We start from the raw sequence: 20,326 nt of genomic DNA on the forward strand, positions 1-20,326 counted from the left end.
ATAAAGTGTGTAATATATTTTTTAACTAGGGCTGATATACTTCAAATTTTAAAATTCCACTCCCGGGAAAAACATGTTGTACGTGTTAAGTTTCCTTCTGTGCCTAGAGTTTATGATGTGAATTTGGAAGTGACTGTTAATTATTGATAATTTTTAAAAAAATAGATTCAATTTGGAATATTTTTTCTTCCTTTTCCAGGAAAATAAGGGGCTATTTCTTTTCTTTAGCAAAGTTATCTCTATCATTGGCTCTACCTCAGCTGTTTAGGTCTCTTCAGAGGATTTCAAAATAGTGCGTTTTTCTTTATACTCTATTTCATCTCATCACTTTTGATAATGATAATTATTACTATATTTTTTATTATAAAAAATGAACCAACCTCTACTGAATGCTTTCTTTGTGCCAGACACTGTACTTAATATTGTTACTCATCGGCTTATTATTTAATATCTATTCATACATTTCTCCATTCAACATTTACTGAGATCCTACAGTGTTTTAGTACAAAAAAATTCTCTGTCTTCAAGATCTTTATGGTGCAGTGAAAGAATATTAACTAAACAGATAATATATGGTGTCCAGTAATGAAAAGACCTATGAAGGAAAAAAAAGGCAGGCTAAAAGATAGAGTGGCAGGGGCTGCTTTTTTTTTTTTTTTTTTTGCGGTATGCGGGCCTCTCACTGCCGCGGCCTCTCCCGCCGCGGAGCACAGGCTCCGGACGCGCAGGCTCAGCGGCCATGGCTCACGGACCCAGCCGCTCCGCGGCACATGGGATCTTCCCGGACCGGGGCACGAACCCGTGTCCCCCGCATCGGCAGGCGGACTCTCAACTACTGCGCCACCAGGGAAGCCCTGCTTTTTTTAGATGGCATGTTGAGCACAGACCTGAATGAAATGAGGAAGTAAAATATATGAATACCTGGGAAAAAGAGGGTTTCGGACATTGAGGCCAGTAGTTGTGAAGTCTTAAGAGAAAGTTCCGGAGAGTTGTGCATGGGAGAATAACATCATTTGGCTTATACGGATCAGTGGTGGTTAAGAGCACAGCTTCCAAGGTCAGACTAGACTCCTGAGTCTGGATATGTACCAACAGACCCTGGCTACATGGTCATGGCAAGTTACCTTAGCTCTCTGGGCCTGTTTCCCCATTTATATAAAAAGGACCATACACATTCCTTTCTCATAGTTTGGAAATCAGGATTAAGTGAGGAAATCCACATAGATTAGCAGAGTATGTGGCACATAGTGAGTGTCCGAGAAATGTCTGCTATTACTGTTATTGCATTAGTTTTCTTATTGTTGCAAGACAAGATTGTTTTCCTGCCTTAAGGTAGGGCTATAATCTATCGTTCCTACCTTATGGACAGAACTTCTAGAGCAACTGCACAGCTGAGAGGTATATACTATCATACACCTGGGTCTACTGAGGTGAGGGCTGTCATTTGGGGGAACTCTACACTCTCTTTAATTGCTTTCCATCAAAGGAAGAATAAACTGAGGATGATTAAATTAAGTGAACTGGAGAAAGGCCATTACTAATGTAAATCATTATAAAAGCTTCAGTAGGCAAAGAAGTAGAAAACCAGAGAATATAATGTAGTATATTTGGATGGTCTTCTGGTAGACAATTAAATTGCTAAAAGTAAAACAGTACCACTAATAATTGCACATTTCGTTTAGTATATAATTATTCACTGTGGCCTTGCTATTTATCTTCGTTCACCTTGTACACAGTGCTTAAGGAAGGGAATACTTCTTTGTCTCTTTAAGATTAGAGTGCCAGATGAAAACATTCATCCCTCCATAAGAGGATAAGGAATACTTACCTCCCTGGAGATAACAAATATGGTGACTTATTACATGTCTAATATCTCAAGTGAAAAAGCTATTTCTGGACAGAAAATTTTGAAAAACAGTGGTGAATTATGGTAGATTATAATGTTTCTAAAACAGCCCAATTCTCTACTCAAAATATGTCACAAATTAAGAAAAAAATAAAGACTATTCTTTAGCAAAATGCTTAAAGCCACTACCCAATAATTACTGTGTGACTACTTACCAAACACGTAATTATAGCCTCTGTTTATAGAGTTTCTTTCACTTGCAAAGAACTTTCACGGTCACTACTTTTTCTGACTAATAGTAATAATACCTAAGATTTATTGAGAGTACTTCCTATGTGCCAGATACTTTCCATAAATTATCTCCTTTAATTCTCACAATAGCTCTGATGTGGATTCCATTATCCCATAATTTACAGATTAGAAACTGAGATTCAGAAATGCTAAGTAATTTGCTTAAGCTCTCACAAGCAAATCCAGTTTTACAAATCCAGTTCCCAAATCTTCTCCTTAAATATGACTCTACACAGTTTCTCTTACAAATTTACCCTCTGGCAAGATAACAGGACAAGAATGATTGTTCTCTTAAAAAAAAAAAAAAAAAACCTTTTAAGTATTTTTTAAAACAGCATCCAAGAAGTTAAGTAATTTGAACAAGATGGCATAGTCAATCAGAGGCAAGCAGGACAAAAATTTCATCTGAGAAGTATGAAGAGTCCTTGACTTCATGAGTAATAGCCAGGTGTTGCCCTTTCATGCAGTCACAAAGCAGGAAATAAAAATAGAACAAGCCCAAGATTTTTGGATTTAGAAAATATTTCCCAACCAATTAAAGTTTCTACCTATATAAAGGTGGACTCAATTCCTACCTCAAAGCTAAATTAAGTTTACTTTGAGCTAATTTTTTTTCTGAAATTGTCATCTTGCTCATTCCTTCTAATTATTTTGGTCACAACTCAAATATCATATTTTCTTTTTTTTTTTTTAGTTTTCCCCTTTCTCCATTCAGGGCCTTCAACTACACATCTATTAGGCTGTTTGAAGTTGTCCCACAGCTTACTGATGCACTTTGCTTTTTATTTTTTAAATTTCTTTTTTATCGATGTGTTTTATTTCAGATAGTTTGTACTGCGATGTCTTCAAGTTAACTAATCTTTCCTTCTGCAAAGTCTAAGCTGCCTAATCTGATTATTTTTTCACCTCAAAAATTGTAGTTTAATACTAGAGTTCAATTTGAGTCTTTTTATATCGTGTTTGCCTTTATTCAACCTTTTGAACATATGGGAAATAGTTATAATAACAGCTTTAATGTCTTTGTCTGATTCAAATATCACATTTTCTGATAGATTTTCCCTGACCCCCTACATAAAGTAGCAACTCTCTTCCTTATCTCAATCGTTCTCTGTTGTATAACTATCACACTTATACATTATCTGTTATACACTTATACATATACTGTTATGAGCACATATTTTATTTATTTTCTTGTCATTATCTGTCTCCATTACTAGGATGTAAATTAAATGACAGTGTTACTGAAACAGAAACAGAACTAAAACTGAGTTCCTCTGTCAAGTTTATGATTAACCTCTCAATCTAAAACTTTATTTCCTTGTTCCACACCCATTCCTCCTCAAGACTGAAGAACATCAAAGAAAAGAGGGGATTGAAACTGTGTAGGAGATGAGTGGTGAGTGAGCAAGCGAGCAAAGGTTCATCCGCTCCCCATCGCTCGCATTACTGCCGGAACCATCCCCATCCCAGTCCGTGGAAAACTTGTCTTCCATGAAATCGGTCCCTGGTGCCAAAAACGGTTGGGGACTGCTGGTTTAAATGAGTACCTGGGCTCATAGCAGATACTCAATAATTATTTAGTGAATGAATGAATGAATGGATGGATGGATGCATTTGATACATTGAGTTCTAAAAAACAATGTAGTCACCAATGTGTGTGCTTATGTATATATTATATGGATAGACACAGATACAGACACATATGCACACACACTCACACACACACTACATTTTAAGATCTGCAGCTCTATTTTGAACTCCAGACCTTTAATTAGTAATCAGATCACCAACCAATTGATAACACTTGGAAAGAGGCCTAATGAAAATATAAATTCAAAGTTGTCTTTAATGAAGGACAAAAAGTCAAGAGAGGAATAAAAATCTGCCCTCCAGACTTCATTAGGAAGCATCTCAAGCCCATCAGATTCATAAGTACTTCAGTGTTTAAGTTTGGGAAGCAATGCAAGAAGATTCAAAAAACAATGAAATGACTGGAAAGCATTTAATTAAATAGTCAGGTTAAAGGTTAGAGTTTAAAAGAATCCTCAAGGTACCTTAGAAATCATTTAAACAAAAGAATATAGATCTGTCACTGAATCAGGGTATTCAAATAGTTTTGTTGCTTTCCTGTTTAAATCAATACAGGCAATTATATATGTTCAAGTAAAAAAATAAGTGACTTAAAAGCTGTATGTTTGAGTGAATAACAGACATACCAATTAAATGTAATTATGAAGCTTAGTTAACTAACTCACATCCTCACCAAACAAAATCTCTAGTTAGGCATGTGACACAATTCTATCTTTGCATATTACCCATTAGTGGTTCTAAGAGGATTTGAGTCAAGTTTTGAAAAAGCTTCATGAAACTGCTTTTTATTGCTATCCTTGATCTCCTGGGCTTAAGCGTTCTTGCTATTAATCTACAAATTGCAGATACTGATAAAAGTGTGCATATGAACTGAGATACCAGTTTTGAAAGGAAGCAATATAATTCTATAGGCTCCATTACAAAATAACTGGATCTGGAATTGGGTGCAGCGAAAGTTTTCTGAGGAAATGACTCCAAATTTGATCTTAAGTATGAATAAAAGTTTGTTGTGATAAACGGGACAGGAGGGAAGTGGAAGCAGGCAGAATAGCATGACAAAGATTCCTAAGCTGCAGACAACATGGAGCTCAAAAGAAATTGAAAAGCCCAGCTGGCCAGAGCTGAGAGTCTGAAGTAGCAAGAAGTGCTACATAATGTAGATGTAGAGGGCAAAATCATGTTGGCCCTTGTAATATTGGTTAAGGATTTTCCGCTTTTCTTTTGTAATAAGAGGCATTGAAAAAAAATTTTTTTCTATTCACAAAGAAAAAGCTCCAGTCCATCTTTTAATTTTTTTGAAAAATTCCTGACATTACAGAACTAAACTGAAATGTATTAATATTCCACTCTTACATTTCCATGACAAACAAAAAAATTTCATGAGCCAAAAATCCCCCCCCAAAAAACAAAACAAAACAAAAACAAAACAGGGAGAAGCTTATAAAACTAAATATGGATCTCAGCATTAACAGCTGAACAGAGAAAGGAATTAAAACGCTTTAATTAAAAAATCACGAGTGGATGATAAAGTGTGTAGAAACTGAAAATTTACAAACTATTTAAAACCTGGAATCACTGACTGTTCAGAAACTACACAGATGGATCATGGGTGGTGGTGAACAGCAGAAAGGGATTATGGATGAGTCTGCATTGTTCTAGCTGCTCCCATGCCACCCGTCTCCGAGGAAAGCCTGACATTGATTAGATATTGAGCCAGGCTAATGCTGGCAGCAGATCCAGTGATGGTAATCTGCCTATCAGTAGATCCTTCCACTGGGTTCGCAATTTTGATCTGTGCCCCAGACATCTGACGGATCTCATTGATTTTGGCGCCTTGACACCCGAGTATGCAGCCAATCAAATTGTTTGGAATGGTGAGTTCATGAGAAGTAGTCTGAGCAGATGCATCCAAACCTGCACTGAATGCGGTCTTGCCATGCGTCATGGGAAAATGAGACTGTTGCATTGCCAACTGGTGCAGCTTGGTCAAATCTGGCTGTGGAATGGCATACTGTCCTTGAATGGTATAGGCTTCTAGAGGTGGTCCCTCCAGGTCAGAGTTGAGGCACATGGATGGGGTGGTGTGGGGAAAGCTCGCACTGTCGCTACCTGTGCTGTACCTGTCCTGACCACCTGCAGTCATCAAAGATGACTGGAGAACTGGACGGCTTGGGCTGGTACGGGATGGTCACACCCTTCGGGGGGGACTGGGAGAGAGTCTCCAACATGACCACGCAGATCTGTTTCACACACTCAATGATGGACTGCGGAATGCCAGCAATAGTGATGGCCCCTCAGTTGAGTTGGGGAGCATATCTCCTGCCACCTGGCCCTGAGCCCCTGTACTCTCACGTATTTCCTTGATCTTGCAACCACCTTTCCCAATGAGAGAGCCACACTGACTAGCAGGGACCACCAGCCTCAGGGTGACTGGGGGTCTACTGGCAGCTGTGCTATTGGTCATAGAGCTGCTGATGTCCTCTTCCATAGCAAAACCTTTGAAGATGGCATTAGTGGGTCCAACCAAAGTGATAATCCTCTCAGGATAATTCCCTTCTGAGATGTTGATACATGCACCACTCTCCTCATGCATCTTCTTAACTGATTCTCCTTTCTTCCCGATGATACTGCCAACTTCCTTTCCATGCATAAGTAGCCGGATGGTGAGAGTGACATTTAATCCACCTTCAATCACACCGGTGTCCATGTTGAGCAGTGTTCTCAGGAGCTGGACTCTGAGTGGTCAGGTCTTTGGTCACTGGTGGGGGTGAAAGCCAAAAACTGCAGGCGCGAGGTAACTGAGGGGAAAAGGAGAGCGGGCGGGAAGGCGAAGGGCGGGAGGCCGGGGCGGAACAATAGGGGCGGGCGGGAAGGCGAGGGCCCCACCCCCCCCGCCCCCCCCCCCCCCCCCCCCCCCCCCCCCCGCCGCGGGCGGGCGGGCGGGCAGCAGAGGGCGCAGGCTGCAGCTGCTCCGGCTGCTGCCTCTGCTGGTCTGGGCGCATTGAAAATTTTTAATGTGTGTGTTTGTGTGTGCATGAGGACAAAGAAGGTAATGTGTTAAGTTTGGGAAGTAGGCATCGATGGAGGAGAATCAGTTTCATCGGGTCAATTATGATTTTGGGGTGATATCAGGAGCAACAATGTGAGAAGACATGCCTTAACTCTTAATCACTTCCCTTTAAATCCTCCACTACAACACCAATTTCTAGTTTGTACTCAGTGGCTTCTTTAACCTGAGGAATTAATTTTCTAATATGTGTAGCACTGGTCATTTCACTGTTGTTTCTCTCGGTGATTTAGATTGGACTAAAACCATTCTAAAGTCAAATAATGAGTGGAGTTAAAACCTGCTGGCTGTTTACCCAGCACCCCCGCCCCTCCATTCTCTTTTCTTGGAGACGTACAAGTACTAGCCATCCCTGCCTCATATAGCTAATGACCTCAGGGGAATATGGACAATCAGCCATATAATGTTGTGAGGTCCAGTGTAAAATGAAAACGCAGGTCCCTTGTTTAAAAATGATTAAGACTTTCAAGATGATACTAGCAGTATACTAAACTAAGAATGGAACTCTTCCAAGCCCAGGTTCTTGTGCTACTGCATAGACTACATGACTATGAGATTGGCCTTGGAAATCTGTCCCGTTGCATTCCAAGGAGTGAACTTGATTGGCCCAGCAATGGTTATGAGGCCAAAATCTCACCAATGAGGCACGGGGTGGGGGTGGGGGGAGAAATAGTTTGGTCAGTGGTTTCTGGCAATTTTGCTATTTCTTAGGAGAGAATGAAGGAATAAATGATCTCTTTGTTTCCTTTTGTTATTCCTTCTGGATTTGATGGCTGGAAATGTTGCATCCGTCCCGAAGGAAGCAAATGTTTATGATGGCAGAGACCAGAAATAAAAAGAACTGGTAGAGTTGATCATACTGTTGTGCCAAAAAAAAATCAACCAAGCCTGACACTCATCATGAATGAAGCCTTCCTATTGCAGTGACAACACTGTTTCCTTGTCATTTGTCATTTTGAGTCAGGGATTTTGTTATTGAAAGGCAGAAGTGTTCTAAACGACAAATATAAATAAAGTCTTTCAAACTAAATTTGCTGAATGAAGTATTCCTTTTTTCAGTTAACAATATTTACTGCATTGTTAAATATTTTTAGAGCTGTACACCGTTAGAAGAAACGGGTATTACCTAGGATAACAGAAGCTGGCCGTTCATTCCTCAAAAGATAAAGAAATCATATGACAAAAAAATAAAACGTAATAACATTATCTATGTTGACATATTCTAGGAGAATAAATGTGTAAGTGCAAGGTAACTGCCAGGTGAGTAACACTATTCCAGTTTTTGTTCTTCTAACATTAAATATGAATACGTATTTTGATACTATTTTTGTCAAGGAAGTTTTGTAATGAAAGAAGATATCATCCAGAGCTCTCAAAAGGCAAAGAAAACCACCACACACTGCTATCAGATAAGCAAGTGAAAGACAAGAGAACAGCTATGCAAATTAAGCAGACCAAAATTATGTAAAACAAAAGTGAGAGTGTTTTCCCTGAAGAATTAGAGTAGCTATTCCAATCTGCAACACCCTCTCCATCCATTTCCTTCTGAGTTTCTATATGGTTACATACACCCTTTAAACTTAAAGAGAACACCAAAGAATCTATCCACTTTGCTTTTGTGAAGCTACAGGATGACAAAAACAAGACATGTTGGTTTCATTCACCCACAAAGTTATTTTTAGGAACTGAAGTGAGCACAACACATGATCACATCTAATTGTTTTGGGTCATAAAGGCAATAAAGAGGCAGAGTCAAGTTTAAATCCAGGTCGAAATCTGAAGCCTATGTTCTTAATTCCTGCAATTCAAAATCTTTGTTCATACATAAAGTCATAGCTGTAACAAAAGTAACCTCCTGGTGCTGAGCCAACAGAAGTAGAAGCAGAGGTTAACACAAGGTTAACACAGAAAGGTTAGTTACATCTTACTTGAAATGATTCTGTTCCTTGAGTGAATCTTTAAAGGCTAAGTGGGAATTTTATATGTAAAACAGTAGTAAATAAACTTTTAGTCAGAAAGGGTAACATGTATAAATATTTACTGAAGTTAAATCTTATGATCCTGTGGGTGGTAGAACCTATTAAGGGAGGTTAATTTCACAATATTGTACAAGATGACCTGGGCCTGCTGAGACTAGGCAGTAGGTTCCATCCTGCACCTTGATTTAATCCCTGACCCAAAGAGAACTTAAAATCTTCTTGCAAAACAGGAAATTAAAAGGCAAAATGACAAATGAAAATAATAAACTTAAATAATGCTTTACTATAAAAGAAAGGAAATATATTCCATGGAAATACATGATTACTTTCCAAATGAATCATAGAGATGAAATTTTCAGATGTTCAAAATACACAGAAGATCCTTTTCAATGAACTGGTCAGGGCACTTGTGTGTAGGGGGAAGATTGAGCCAGGTTTCAAAGAAAGAATAGGTTAAATTTATACTGTAGGAATGGGATAGCATTCCAGGATGACGGGAAACTGGGCAAAAGCACAAGAGTAGATAAGTGTATGTGAAAAAAATTGAGATTTCAAGGAAAGAAGAAGAAAGAGGACAAAGTAGGAAGTTGGTCGGTGCCAAGTCCTGGATGGCCTTGACTATTAGGCTATGACTTTGGAAGTAAACACTGTAGATAACCCCAGGAGTTTATTGTGTGACAGGCTGTGAAAGTATAATTTAGAGTTGTTCATGTTGCACTATTGGGCAGGATGAATTAAAAGAAGAGTCTAGAGTCAGACAAACCAGTCGATAGCATGACATATTAGGATATGGATATGGCAGTAGGTATGAAAAGAATAAAGGATATTATAAGGAAAAAAATCAATAAAAGTTATTAACTGATAGGACAAGAGGACGAGCGACAATGAGGTGTCTCTGATCATTTTAATACCTTAGCCACAAAGACAGGAATAAATCTAGAAAGTGTTATTTTAAGATGACAAAAGACCATGTAACTGCAAATATCCAGCAAGCTGCCTTGTAATAGAAAGTAGAATATAGATCTGAGAGGTATCCTCATGGAGAACACTATTGAGATTACTGATGGACTCTCCAAAGTAGTGAGCATGAGCAAAGAATTGCAGAGACATTTGTGCTTTGTTGCTTCAGAGGCATTGGCTCCTTTCTCTGCTTGGAAAGTTCTCATCTACTTTCCTACCTGTAAATCTTGTACTTACCTGTAAAGTCTCAGCACAAAAGTCATTTCAGCATGGCTTTCTGTGACAATTGCAGAGTATTTTCTCTCTTTTGCTCCTTCAACACCTATTTATTCATTAACCAGATATTCACTGAGTATCTGCTATGGTCTTGACGTTGTTCTAGGTGTAAGGGAACCAGTGGTGAATGGAACAGTGTTCTTACTCTCATGCATATGCTTAATATTCTAGTTTGATTAGACAGACAACCAATCGGCCAATCAAAAAGTATATAATATTTCAGGTAGTGATAAATGTGTTTAAGTGGAGAGCTATTTTAGATTGTGTGATCAGAAAAGTCCAACTGGCAAAATGACATTTGATTAGGGACCTACAGGCAGGAAGTGAGTAAACTTACTGGACAAGGACAATGTTCCAGGTAGAGTGCCCAGCAATTGCAATGACCTTGAGCAGGAGCGTGTTTAACATGTTTGAAAATCAGCAAGAGGCTAAGGTGACTGGAGTTGAATGGGTGTATTGGGCATAGTAGTGAGCGACAGGAAAGAATATCAGTAAAGTACTAGAGATCCAGAGTTTTAGGGTACGATAGGCCATGCTCAAGGATCCGGGAGGTCATTGGAAGGTTTTGGTTAGTGAAGTTAACTACTCTGAGCGACCCTGACTCCATTCAACAATCACATTAGCCTAAGTGTCACAAATGCAGTGAAGAAAGTCGAAGGTACCACTAGAGTTCACGAAGCAATATTAAAATGTAGGTGAGAAACATGGAAATGATATCATGGTTTTTAAAAACATGTCTGTTGGGATTATCGGGGTGATAAGAGACTAAACAGCCAAGGAAAAGTCTTGCACTAGTTACTTCATGCCTTTTCCCTCTGGCAGGCTGGGTGCTCTCTCTCCCAGCTCCTCATGGCTTGCAGCTGCCTCCTCCTTGAAGAATATCCCTAGGTTGGATAGAATCACCTCACTCGGAAGGTGAGCCCTCCCAAGGCCTCCTCATAGCCAGTAATTGACTCTCATACAGGAAACAGAGAACCAGCCCTTTTGCCTCCAGGAGGGAACGATTCTAAAGTACAGTGCACGTTCTATGGTTTTCATCTGTGGATCAGACCAGAGCTACACTTTACCTGAGACCACATCCTTGCTCAGTTCCCCTTTCCTACCCAATCTGGTTTCACTCCCCTGCTTCTAGGGTTTTCCTAAGAAACACTCCCTCACTCAAATCACTTTTAGGCTTTGCTTCTCAGAAACCTGACTTACGACAAATCTTGTATTGTCTGCTATTTACATATTCCACAGCACCTAATAAAATGCTGACTATGCCATCACTGCATAATAAATGTCTGCTGAATTAAAGAACAGACATCAGGTATTATAAAAGAGTAGAGAATGCTATCTATTAATATTATTAAATACCATGTGATACCTTAGTATTCACAGTACTTCTAATTTTGAGTAAAACCCAAATTTGAGAACAGATTACATATGAATAATCATTTTATTTGTACTTTATGTGTAAATAACTCAAAATTTTTATAAGTCACCTTTCCTATGTTTAAGATAATTACACATATTTGCCACATTTTTGTCTATAAAACAAATAACTTTTGCAAATTAACTTCAGTACTTTCTGCTTCCTCTGAAGATCCTTATAAGTTACTAATGAATATGCTACACTGTAGCATCTTGCTATCTCCCACACATTTAACTTCAGTCACCTGACTACACAGGAGTGCTGAGAAAGACTTGATTTGTTGAGATTGTGCATTTTAAATGCGTATGATGTGGTGAGATAAACCACAAGAATATTCTATGCTTGGTTGGAAGTCCATGATTATAATATTTGACTTCCTTGGGAAAATTACTCTCTAGAAAGTTCTCAGAATATTCTACTCAGAGAGACGGATTCTTTTCTGGTATATTGTATATCCCTCTCCTTCTCCTCCTACCCTCTGCATTCATCCAAATGCTTTTAACTTACTGTTGTGAAAAATTTCACAGTTTTCCTAGATGTCATCTACTGTACCTTTTTTAGTTTGGTCTCATGCCCTTTCAGGTTTTATTTCATTTTGTTTTGTCATTGAACTTTCCACCCAATTAACCCCAGTATTACACATCTCTTGCCACATGCTTCATGATCATATATCCATTTTGAATTGCCAATATAGATAAAAAATCCTTACTAATTAGAAAAATATTATAATCATCGCAATGTAAGATAACCAAAAATTATAGCCTCATTAGTTTCATAATATTCTTTCAAAGTTACCCTTCTGGTAAGTCAATTTTAAATTGTTTCAAATATTAGACTGGACAATACCTGAAAAATGCAGACATATGGTCATTTTCCTCAAAATTCTTGATTTTTTAATATGGAAATTGTTGTATATACTGGCCATTGACTCTCTATAACTTTCTGTGGGTATATGAGAAATCCTCAATGCTTAAAGACCTCATTATTGTCCTGAAAAGAGTCACATATATGCAGCATATAAGGTCGCATATAGAATTAGACAATGAGTTATGAAAAAACAATTTTCTTCTTTGTTCCTTTCTATTATTCTCCGTTGCTTACAGAATCAAAGAAATATCATAAGCTGGCACTTGTTAACTTCTAAAGTCTTTTGTTTCTATTCCCCATATCTACTTTTCTTTTACTTTTTATTAAAAAAGTAACCCAAGACCATTGGAGAATAGAAGCTCTATAATTTGTTTAACCAATCTTGTAAGATTAGATGTTTAATTTGTATCTAACTTTCCACCATTACGTTATGATTACTTCCATTCTCACAAATCTATGCACATGCCTATTTTTTAAAAATATCTAGGAGTGAACTATTGCTGAAAAGAGACTGAAAATAGAAAAAGAGACTGAAAATAGAAAAAGAGACTGAAAATAGAAAAGAGACTGAAAATAGAAACTTTATATTATCAAACATTTGTTTGAAATATATGTAAAATTTATATTTCAGTTTATAATTTTTTCCAATTATTTCCATTATTTCTTATTAGATAGGAGTTACATATGTATGTATATTTTTTGTGTGTATACCACATTTAGGTGTATATTAGGTTTGGTTTATGCACAGGTATATGATCCACTGGGAGTTAAGTCTGCATATGCATGAGTTGAGTTTTTTTGTTTCTCTTTGTTCTTTTTATATATGGATAATAAATTTTCAGCATCATTTATTACAAAGCTTATTCTTTCCCCTTGAATTACTTTGTATTTCTGCTGAAATTCATTAACCATATATGTGTGGATCTATTCTGTTCTCAACATCTATTTGTCCACCTTTACATCAATAGTACACCATCTTGATTACTGTAGGTCTATAATGAGACTTAAAATGAGGTTAAGTTCTCCACTATTTTTCTTTTTCAATGTTCTGGGAAAGTCTTTTGTGTTTCCATAAACATTTCAGAATCAGTTTGTCAATTTCTGCCAAAAAAAAGAAAACTTTGGAAATTTTGACCTGGAGTAAATCTACAGATGTATTTAGAGAGAGTTGACATCTCAATAATAGTGAGTCTTCTGATCCATAATTATAATGCATCTTTCTTTTTATTTAGTTTTTTCTTTAATTTCTTCATCAGTTTTATAGTTTTAAGAGTACAGATTTTACACTTCATTTTTATTACTCTCTGTATTTCATATATTTAATTCTACTTAAAATTTTAATTTCCAATTGTTTTTGTCTAGTATACAGAAATTCAACTAATTTTTTTTAATAATGATCTTGTATCCTACAACTTTATTAAACTCACTTAATAGTGATAATAGTTTTTTGCTACATTCTGTAGGATCTACTGGCATAGATGATCAAGTCATCTTCAATAAAAGTTTATTCTTCTTTTCTAATATGGGTATTTTTTGTAGATCTCTATTGCCTTATTATCTTTAATGATCTTTGTTGCTTTATTTCACTGGATAGAATGTGTAAAGTCGAATAGAAGTGATGAGAACAGACATCTTTCCCTTGCTACTGATTTTAGAGGGAAACTGTCTGTTTTTCAATTATTATGATTTTAGCTGTAGGTTTTTCTTAGATGATCTTTTTTTCAGGTTGAATAATTTCCCTTTTCTTTCTCATATGCTGAGAATTTTTATTAGTTTTTTCTTAATTAAGAATATTTGATTTTTTTCAAATGCTTTCTCTGCATATACTCAGAAGATCACATAGAGATCACATAGATTTTTTTTAAAATTTTTATTCAGAATTACATTGATTGTTTTTCCAGTGTTAAACCAGCTTTGCATTCATTTGCTATATTTGATTTAGTCATGATGTATTACCCTTTGCATTTTTTGTTAGAATTTATTTTGTAAATTTTTGTTTAGATTTTTGCATCTATGCTTGTACAGATAAATTCTCTGTAGTTTTCCTGTGATATTCTTGTTTGTGTTTGGTGTCAGTGTAATTTAGGCCTTACAGAATGATTTAGGGAAGATACCCTATTCTTTAATTTTTTTGGAAGAGTTTTGCTAGAGTGTGTTTATTTCTCCTTTAAATGTTTGGGAGAAAGCACCAGTGAATCCATCTGGGCCTGTAATATATATATTTTTAATTTGTTTGTTTATTTGTGTGTATACAGGCTTAATGTTTTTAACTAAAGCTTCAATACACTTATGGTTGTAGAACTACTCAGGTTATCTATTTCTTGTTTAGTGATATTTGGTAGTTTATGACTTTTAAAGAAGTTAGTATTTCACTTAATCTTATACTGTCTTTATATGGCAGTTCTTCATCAAAATCTCCAGCACATACATGCCAGCTTTTCCTCATAACCAGAGTTGATGTTGGCATTATTCCTATTTATACTCTTGGTCTTTAAAATTGAATTCTGGGAATAGAAAAGAAGGATCTATGATACAGATTAATTGCTCACCTAAGAGTCTTTTATATACTTTTTAATATACACTATGGTTACTGGGTTTCCATGCACCCTAACATTTTCCCTTCTTTGCCATGGATTGTAGAGGCTTCTTTGTTGGAGTGGTTTCATTTTTGCCATGGTTGGGCTATCTAGGGTTTTACTAGTACATGGTCAGTTTTCATTTGTAATGCTCACACTGGAAGGCTTGAGGTTTACTAAAACCTCATAGGCCATTTCAGCACTACCAAAGACCCAGGATGGGTGACTTGCTTTTGTGGCCAGTCCCACTGCTAGTGCTGGAATTTTTTTACTTCTTGTTTCACAGAAAGGATAACTCCTATAGGGCGTCAGCCTTTATGCAGGAAGCCTCGTTCCAGCTTTTGCTATGCACACTGACTATTTTCTCTGCTCAGGTTTCCAAGTGGGTACTGAGAGCCCAGTTTTTAAATCAGTGACTGATTCTTGCTCTTTCAGCTTTAATTCTAGTTGACTACCATGGGTTTGTGTTTCCTTCTCATTTCTGGCATTTGGAGATTACCTTTCACTGTTTTTTCTTATCTCTTGAATTGCACCTTTCCACGTGCAACTGAATACATTTTAAATAAATCTCCTATGCTCCTTTCAATTCCTGTTATAATATATACATCATTTTACTTCTTGGGTACTACTAAGTGATGGTTAATAAAATTTAAAAAATATGTGTTTTCCATAGCCTCCTACTTTCCAGTAACTGTGAATCTCAGCAGTATATATCTCTCTTTGGGACAAATTCAACAACAACAACAAAAAAACAGAATCTCTGTAGAAACAGTGACTTTCAAACATGGGAAAGAAAAACTATTTTTCCTACAATCTACTTAGTATTGGTGGTATCGATAAAAATATCTCCTTAGAACTATTATCTTGAGAACTTAAGAATTTGAGATCTTATCTTAATTCTGTGTGGGAGGACTGCTTCTGACAAGCTTAATATTTTTGCTCCAGATAACTCACCTCTCAACTTGTCAAGTCTCTGATGTGAGATTCAGCGTTAAACAAAGAGTCACATTGAAAGACTTACACAAGTAGAAAAGTTTAAAGTAAGGCAAGACATGCCTCTCATTAACTAAGAGAAAAAATTCTATAACCTCAGATATGATTCTGTCTCTTTCATGAAAATAATTTACAAATGGGCTTTCTCTAATTTAGTCAGGTCTGTTACAACTCAGGATAAATATGAAAGGGGGTCAAATTAATTTTTTTTCAGTTCTATCTCAATTCTTCAATCCTGCATTTGAAAGATTTTATTATTTTTTCCATTTTATGTTAACATAAGCTGGAATAATAAATGTCCATTATTTAAACCAATTGAGCCAAGGTGTCGACAATGACACCCTGCCATGCAACAGAGAATATGTGCTTTATGAGGACTATATGACAACATCCATTAGTCAACTAAAAAGTCAGGGGGTCTGGCTTTCTGAAAGCCACTCCAGTTTCTTCATTTCCTTTGGAAAATTCATAGGTAGTTCAAAAGCATGGATATGCACCTTTAACTTAATAGATTTATTGCTATTCTGTACTCTGAAGCATGACAGACATTGTCTAAGGAGAAATATAAATAATATTGTTTGTAAGAAAACTGCTGTCCTGTCATGCTTGTGAAACAGCTTAATGCCTAATACAAATTGGTCATCAGCAAAAATAGTTACTAATAATATATATATATTTTTTGCGGTATGCGGGCCCCTCACTGTTGTGGCACCCCCCCCGTTGCGGAGCACAGGCTCCAGACGCGCAGGCTCAGCGGCCATGGCTCATGGGCCCAGCCGCTCCGCGGCATGTGGGATCTTCCCGGACTGGGGCACAAACACGTGTCCCCTGCATCGGCAGGCGGACTCTCAACCAGCGCACCACCAGGGAAGCCCACTAATAATATTAATACTATTTATTGTTAACAGTATATTAATAGCTATTAATAATATCAAAATCACCATTTACATCTTCTGTAGTCAGGAATCACTGCTCTGCTAATGTCCTCCCCTCTACCCTTTTGGCATCATTCCTTTTCCAAATCTCTCAACTTTCTCTTCTCTCCTTCTCTGCAACTCAGTTCTATAACCCGATAAGCCCCATGCCTACTGCAAATGTTTAAAATAAAAGTTTTAAAATTTCTATTCTGAAAACTATCATTAATATTTTTAGTGTACAACAGCATATATATATGTACACTTTATTCCCTTTTACCTTATTCCTTCTTTGTGTATATCTCTCTCTATGACAACATGTGAATCAAAGATCCATGAGGTCAAATACTGCATGTTACATCAGTGTACCCAAGACACCAGTACACTACTAGGCACAGACTCAAGATACAATGAATAGTGGATGATAATGGTAATGATAACAGAGATATATCTTCCAGCTCTTTTGGAAGTTGGATTTTTCCCCAATATTTAGATGCAATGAATCTATGACACCTAATAATAGGATTAATGAATTACGTGTTATTAAGGAGTTTAACTTCAAAAAACAAGCAACGTATCATAATATATTACCTTCTGAAAATAAAACCCCTTTTAACTGCTTGATCTTCACACAACCATGCCTTTCTATATATCAAAATAAAAGACTGTGAGTCATCACACATACTCCCACTTTGAAAAGTCTGGAAAGAACATTTTGAAAGATAAAAATGTTTTCAGCCAAGCCTGTAACAATAAGTATTGTTTGACCAGGCTTTCGCAAATTTGATTCCTCCTTGTAGCTGAATAACTTACAAAATGCCATTTTCCAATCTGACCTCTATTTTGAGTTTCAGAAACTCAAATGGACATCTAAAACAACAAAACATATTCCATACCCTCTCCCCGCAACAAAATACGATTTCTCAAAAATCACTTTCTTGCTGAGGTCTTGTCTTGTATGTCAAGTTTTTGCCAGAAGCCAATTTTTATTGCCAGGTTATAAAACTCTAAAATAGTAGCTCTATTATGAAAACCCTGACATAACCTTAGCCACAGTGAATGGCACCAGTATAATACACTGAACACAGCTTCAGCCATTAGCTCAAATAGCTTGATTTTACCCCATTGTTGTTCATTGTCCCCTATACATTTGCTATAATGCCTGTGGTGCCTTTCAATACCACTTAACTATAGGCTGTCCTCCAGGAAATGTCACGCACAGCCACCTCTGGTGACATGCAGACATGTGCTAGTTAGCACTGGTTTGTCACTGAGATTTTAACTTGATACACTGATACACTTACTTTTTTTTTTCTACAAAAATACACTCCTTTACCGAAAGAACACACCCCCCCAAGCTATGCTGTAATGTGAAGCTGACAACTTACCTCATTATAACCTATTGTTTTTAGGTAGCTTACTAAATGAGGAAGATGTCTGAGTCAACCTGCTATTTACAGAGCAGGGGGAAAAAATGTGTTTTTCCCCCATTTCTACTTAACCCGTTCTTTAATCTTAATTGTGTTAGTGTTTTACTTGAATGTGTACTGTTATAACACTATTTTACGTAATGATGTGGTAGACTACAGCCTAATCAGACTGAATTATAAAATCTGGAGCCCTTGGTGAGTTATCAATGTGGGAAGGGCATCAAGCCGTGCAAAACGAGACCTTAAGAAAGACTCCCAGAATCTCCCAAAAGATGAGAAAGGAATACCTTTCTCTCCTTAAGGGTAGTAAGAAATTCTCAGGAAACAGGCTGAGAATATGTAAAAAAGATATCACGAGATTCCTGGCTCATAGTACTAGAGCTAAACAAAGTGCAGCTTCATAACATATATGATTTTCCTGCTGTTTTTAAATTTACAGACCTCCAGTGGGAAATTTATGTAAAAGACACACACAAATTTTTGGCAAAGATAGACACAGCACTTTGCATTAACAATACTAATATTCTTTTTTTTTTTTTTTTTTTTTTTTTGCGGTATGCGGGCCTCTCACTGTTGTGGCCTCTTCCGTTGCGGAGCACAGGCTCAGGACGTGCAGGCTCAGCGGCCATGGCTCACGGGCCCAGCCACTCCGAGGCATGTGGGATCTTCCCGGACCAGGGCACAAACCCATGCCTCTGCATCGGCAGGCGGATTCTCAACCACTGCGCCACCAGGGAAGCCCAATACTAATATTCTTAAGACAATTTTCTTCCACAGTGGTTGGCTAATAGTGAAAATCTCAGCAAATTCTAACAAGATCTATAACTTTTTATGCATGGCTAATAATTTCATGACACTACATCCAAACCTCCAAAATAATGACTGAGTAAATGTGTGAGCAGCAAGTCTGGATAAAAGGAAATAGGAACATTTTTTTGTCCCGTGCCTTGCTATTGCCCTGCTACTATGAAATAAAATACTGACAATTTAGATGCATCTGCTTAATTTTTGAAAAATCATGAACTGTGACATCAGGCCACCATGAAGTAGATAATATTATTGTTCTTTTCCATCTCTAAAATAGTCTCACAAAAAATTTTAAGTAGGAGAATAAGTTGCCAGTTGTATTATAAATTGTAAAGGAAGTCAGAGAAATTATTTCTCCAGTCCCAGGTGCACACTGAAGAAATGGGACCACAACATCTGAGTGCACTGAAATTCTAACACACACACACACACACACACACACACACACACACACGAGTTTAAATATAGAAGTAGTGATGGGGCTGCCTAAAACTGTAGGGAAGTGTGTTTGTTTTTTACTGTTATCTTAACAAATAATCACAAATTTAGCAGCTTAAAACAACACCCATTATTATCTCATAGTTGTTGTAGGTCAGGAGTTTGGCTCAGCAGCGTGTCTCTTTAGAGTCTAAAAGCAGAAATCAAGGTGTCTGCAGGGCTGTGATCCTTTCTGGAGGCTCCAGGAGAGAATCCGTGTCCGTCTTCATTTAGGTTGTTGGTGGAATTCTGTTTCATGCAGCTGTAGGTCCCAGTTCCTTGCTGGCTGTCAGCCAAGGGCCATTCCCAGTTTTAGAGGCCTCCCACATTCCCTGGCTCATGGCCTCCTTTCTCCATCTCCAAAGCCAGTAACAGCAGGTTGACTCTTCCTCATGGCAAATTTCTCCAACACACTCATTTCTCATTCTGACACTTCTGCCTCCCTCTTACTCTCTTACAGGTCCATGTGATTCTGTAACCGAGCAGGCCCTTATGGGGCCTTCCAGGGACAGGCCCTTCCCCTGCATTCTCTGCTTCAGCTCCTCTCTGAACTACCTAGATAACAGTATTTGATGCACATTTCTTGAGTTGTTTTACAGATGTGAAAACTCCCCATCAAATGGAAGATGTTAACTATTGATGACTATGAGCACATAACCCCAGGCCTCCTGGAGCCTAAGGAGATAGTGTTGAACCCTGTGACACCGTCCTGTTACCTCACCATCAGCCAAAGAATTGTGCAGGAGCTGTTCACATACCCTGCAACCTCCCCACCCCCAGCTGGCTTTTAAAAGTGCTTTCCTCAAGAAACTGTTTGGGGAGCTCGAGGATTTTTTAGA

At 37.5% G+C, this 20,326-nt stretch overlaps 1 pseudogene across 1 annotated transcript; it reads right to left on the reverse strand.

The window, feature by feature from the left end:
- Window positions 1-4,998: 4,998 nt before the first annotated feature.
- On the reverse strand, window positions 4,999-6,605 carry LOC113608253 (poly(rC)-binding protein 2 pseudogene; annotated as a pseudogene). The gene has a single exon (XR_003428277.1). The product of XR_003428277.1 is annotated as a poly(rC)-binding protein 2 pseudogene (transcript).
- Between the last annotated feature and the right edge of the window lie 13,721 nt (window positions 6,606-20,326).

The sequence above is a fragment of the Aethalodelphis obliquidens genome, unplaced genomic scaffold (assembly GCF_003676395.1).
Source record: "Aethalodelphis obliquidens isolate GAN/ISIS:26980383/991018 unplaced genomic scaffold, ASM367639v1 scaffold52, whole genome shotgun sequence".
NCBI lineage: Eukaryota > Metazoa > Chordata > Mammalia > Artiodactyla > Delphinidae > Aethalodelphis > Aethalodelphis obliquidens.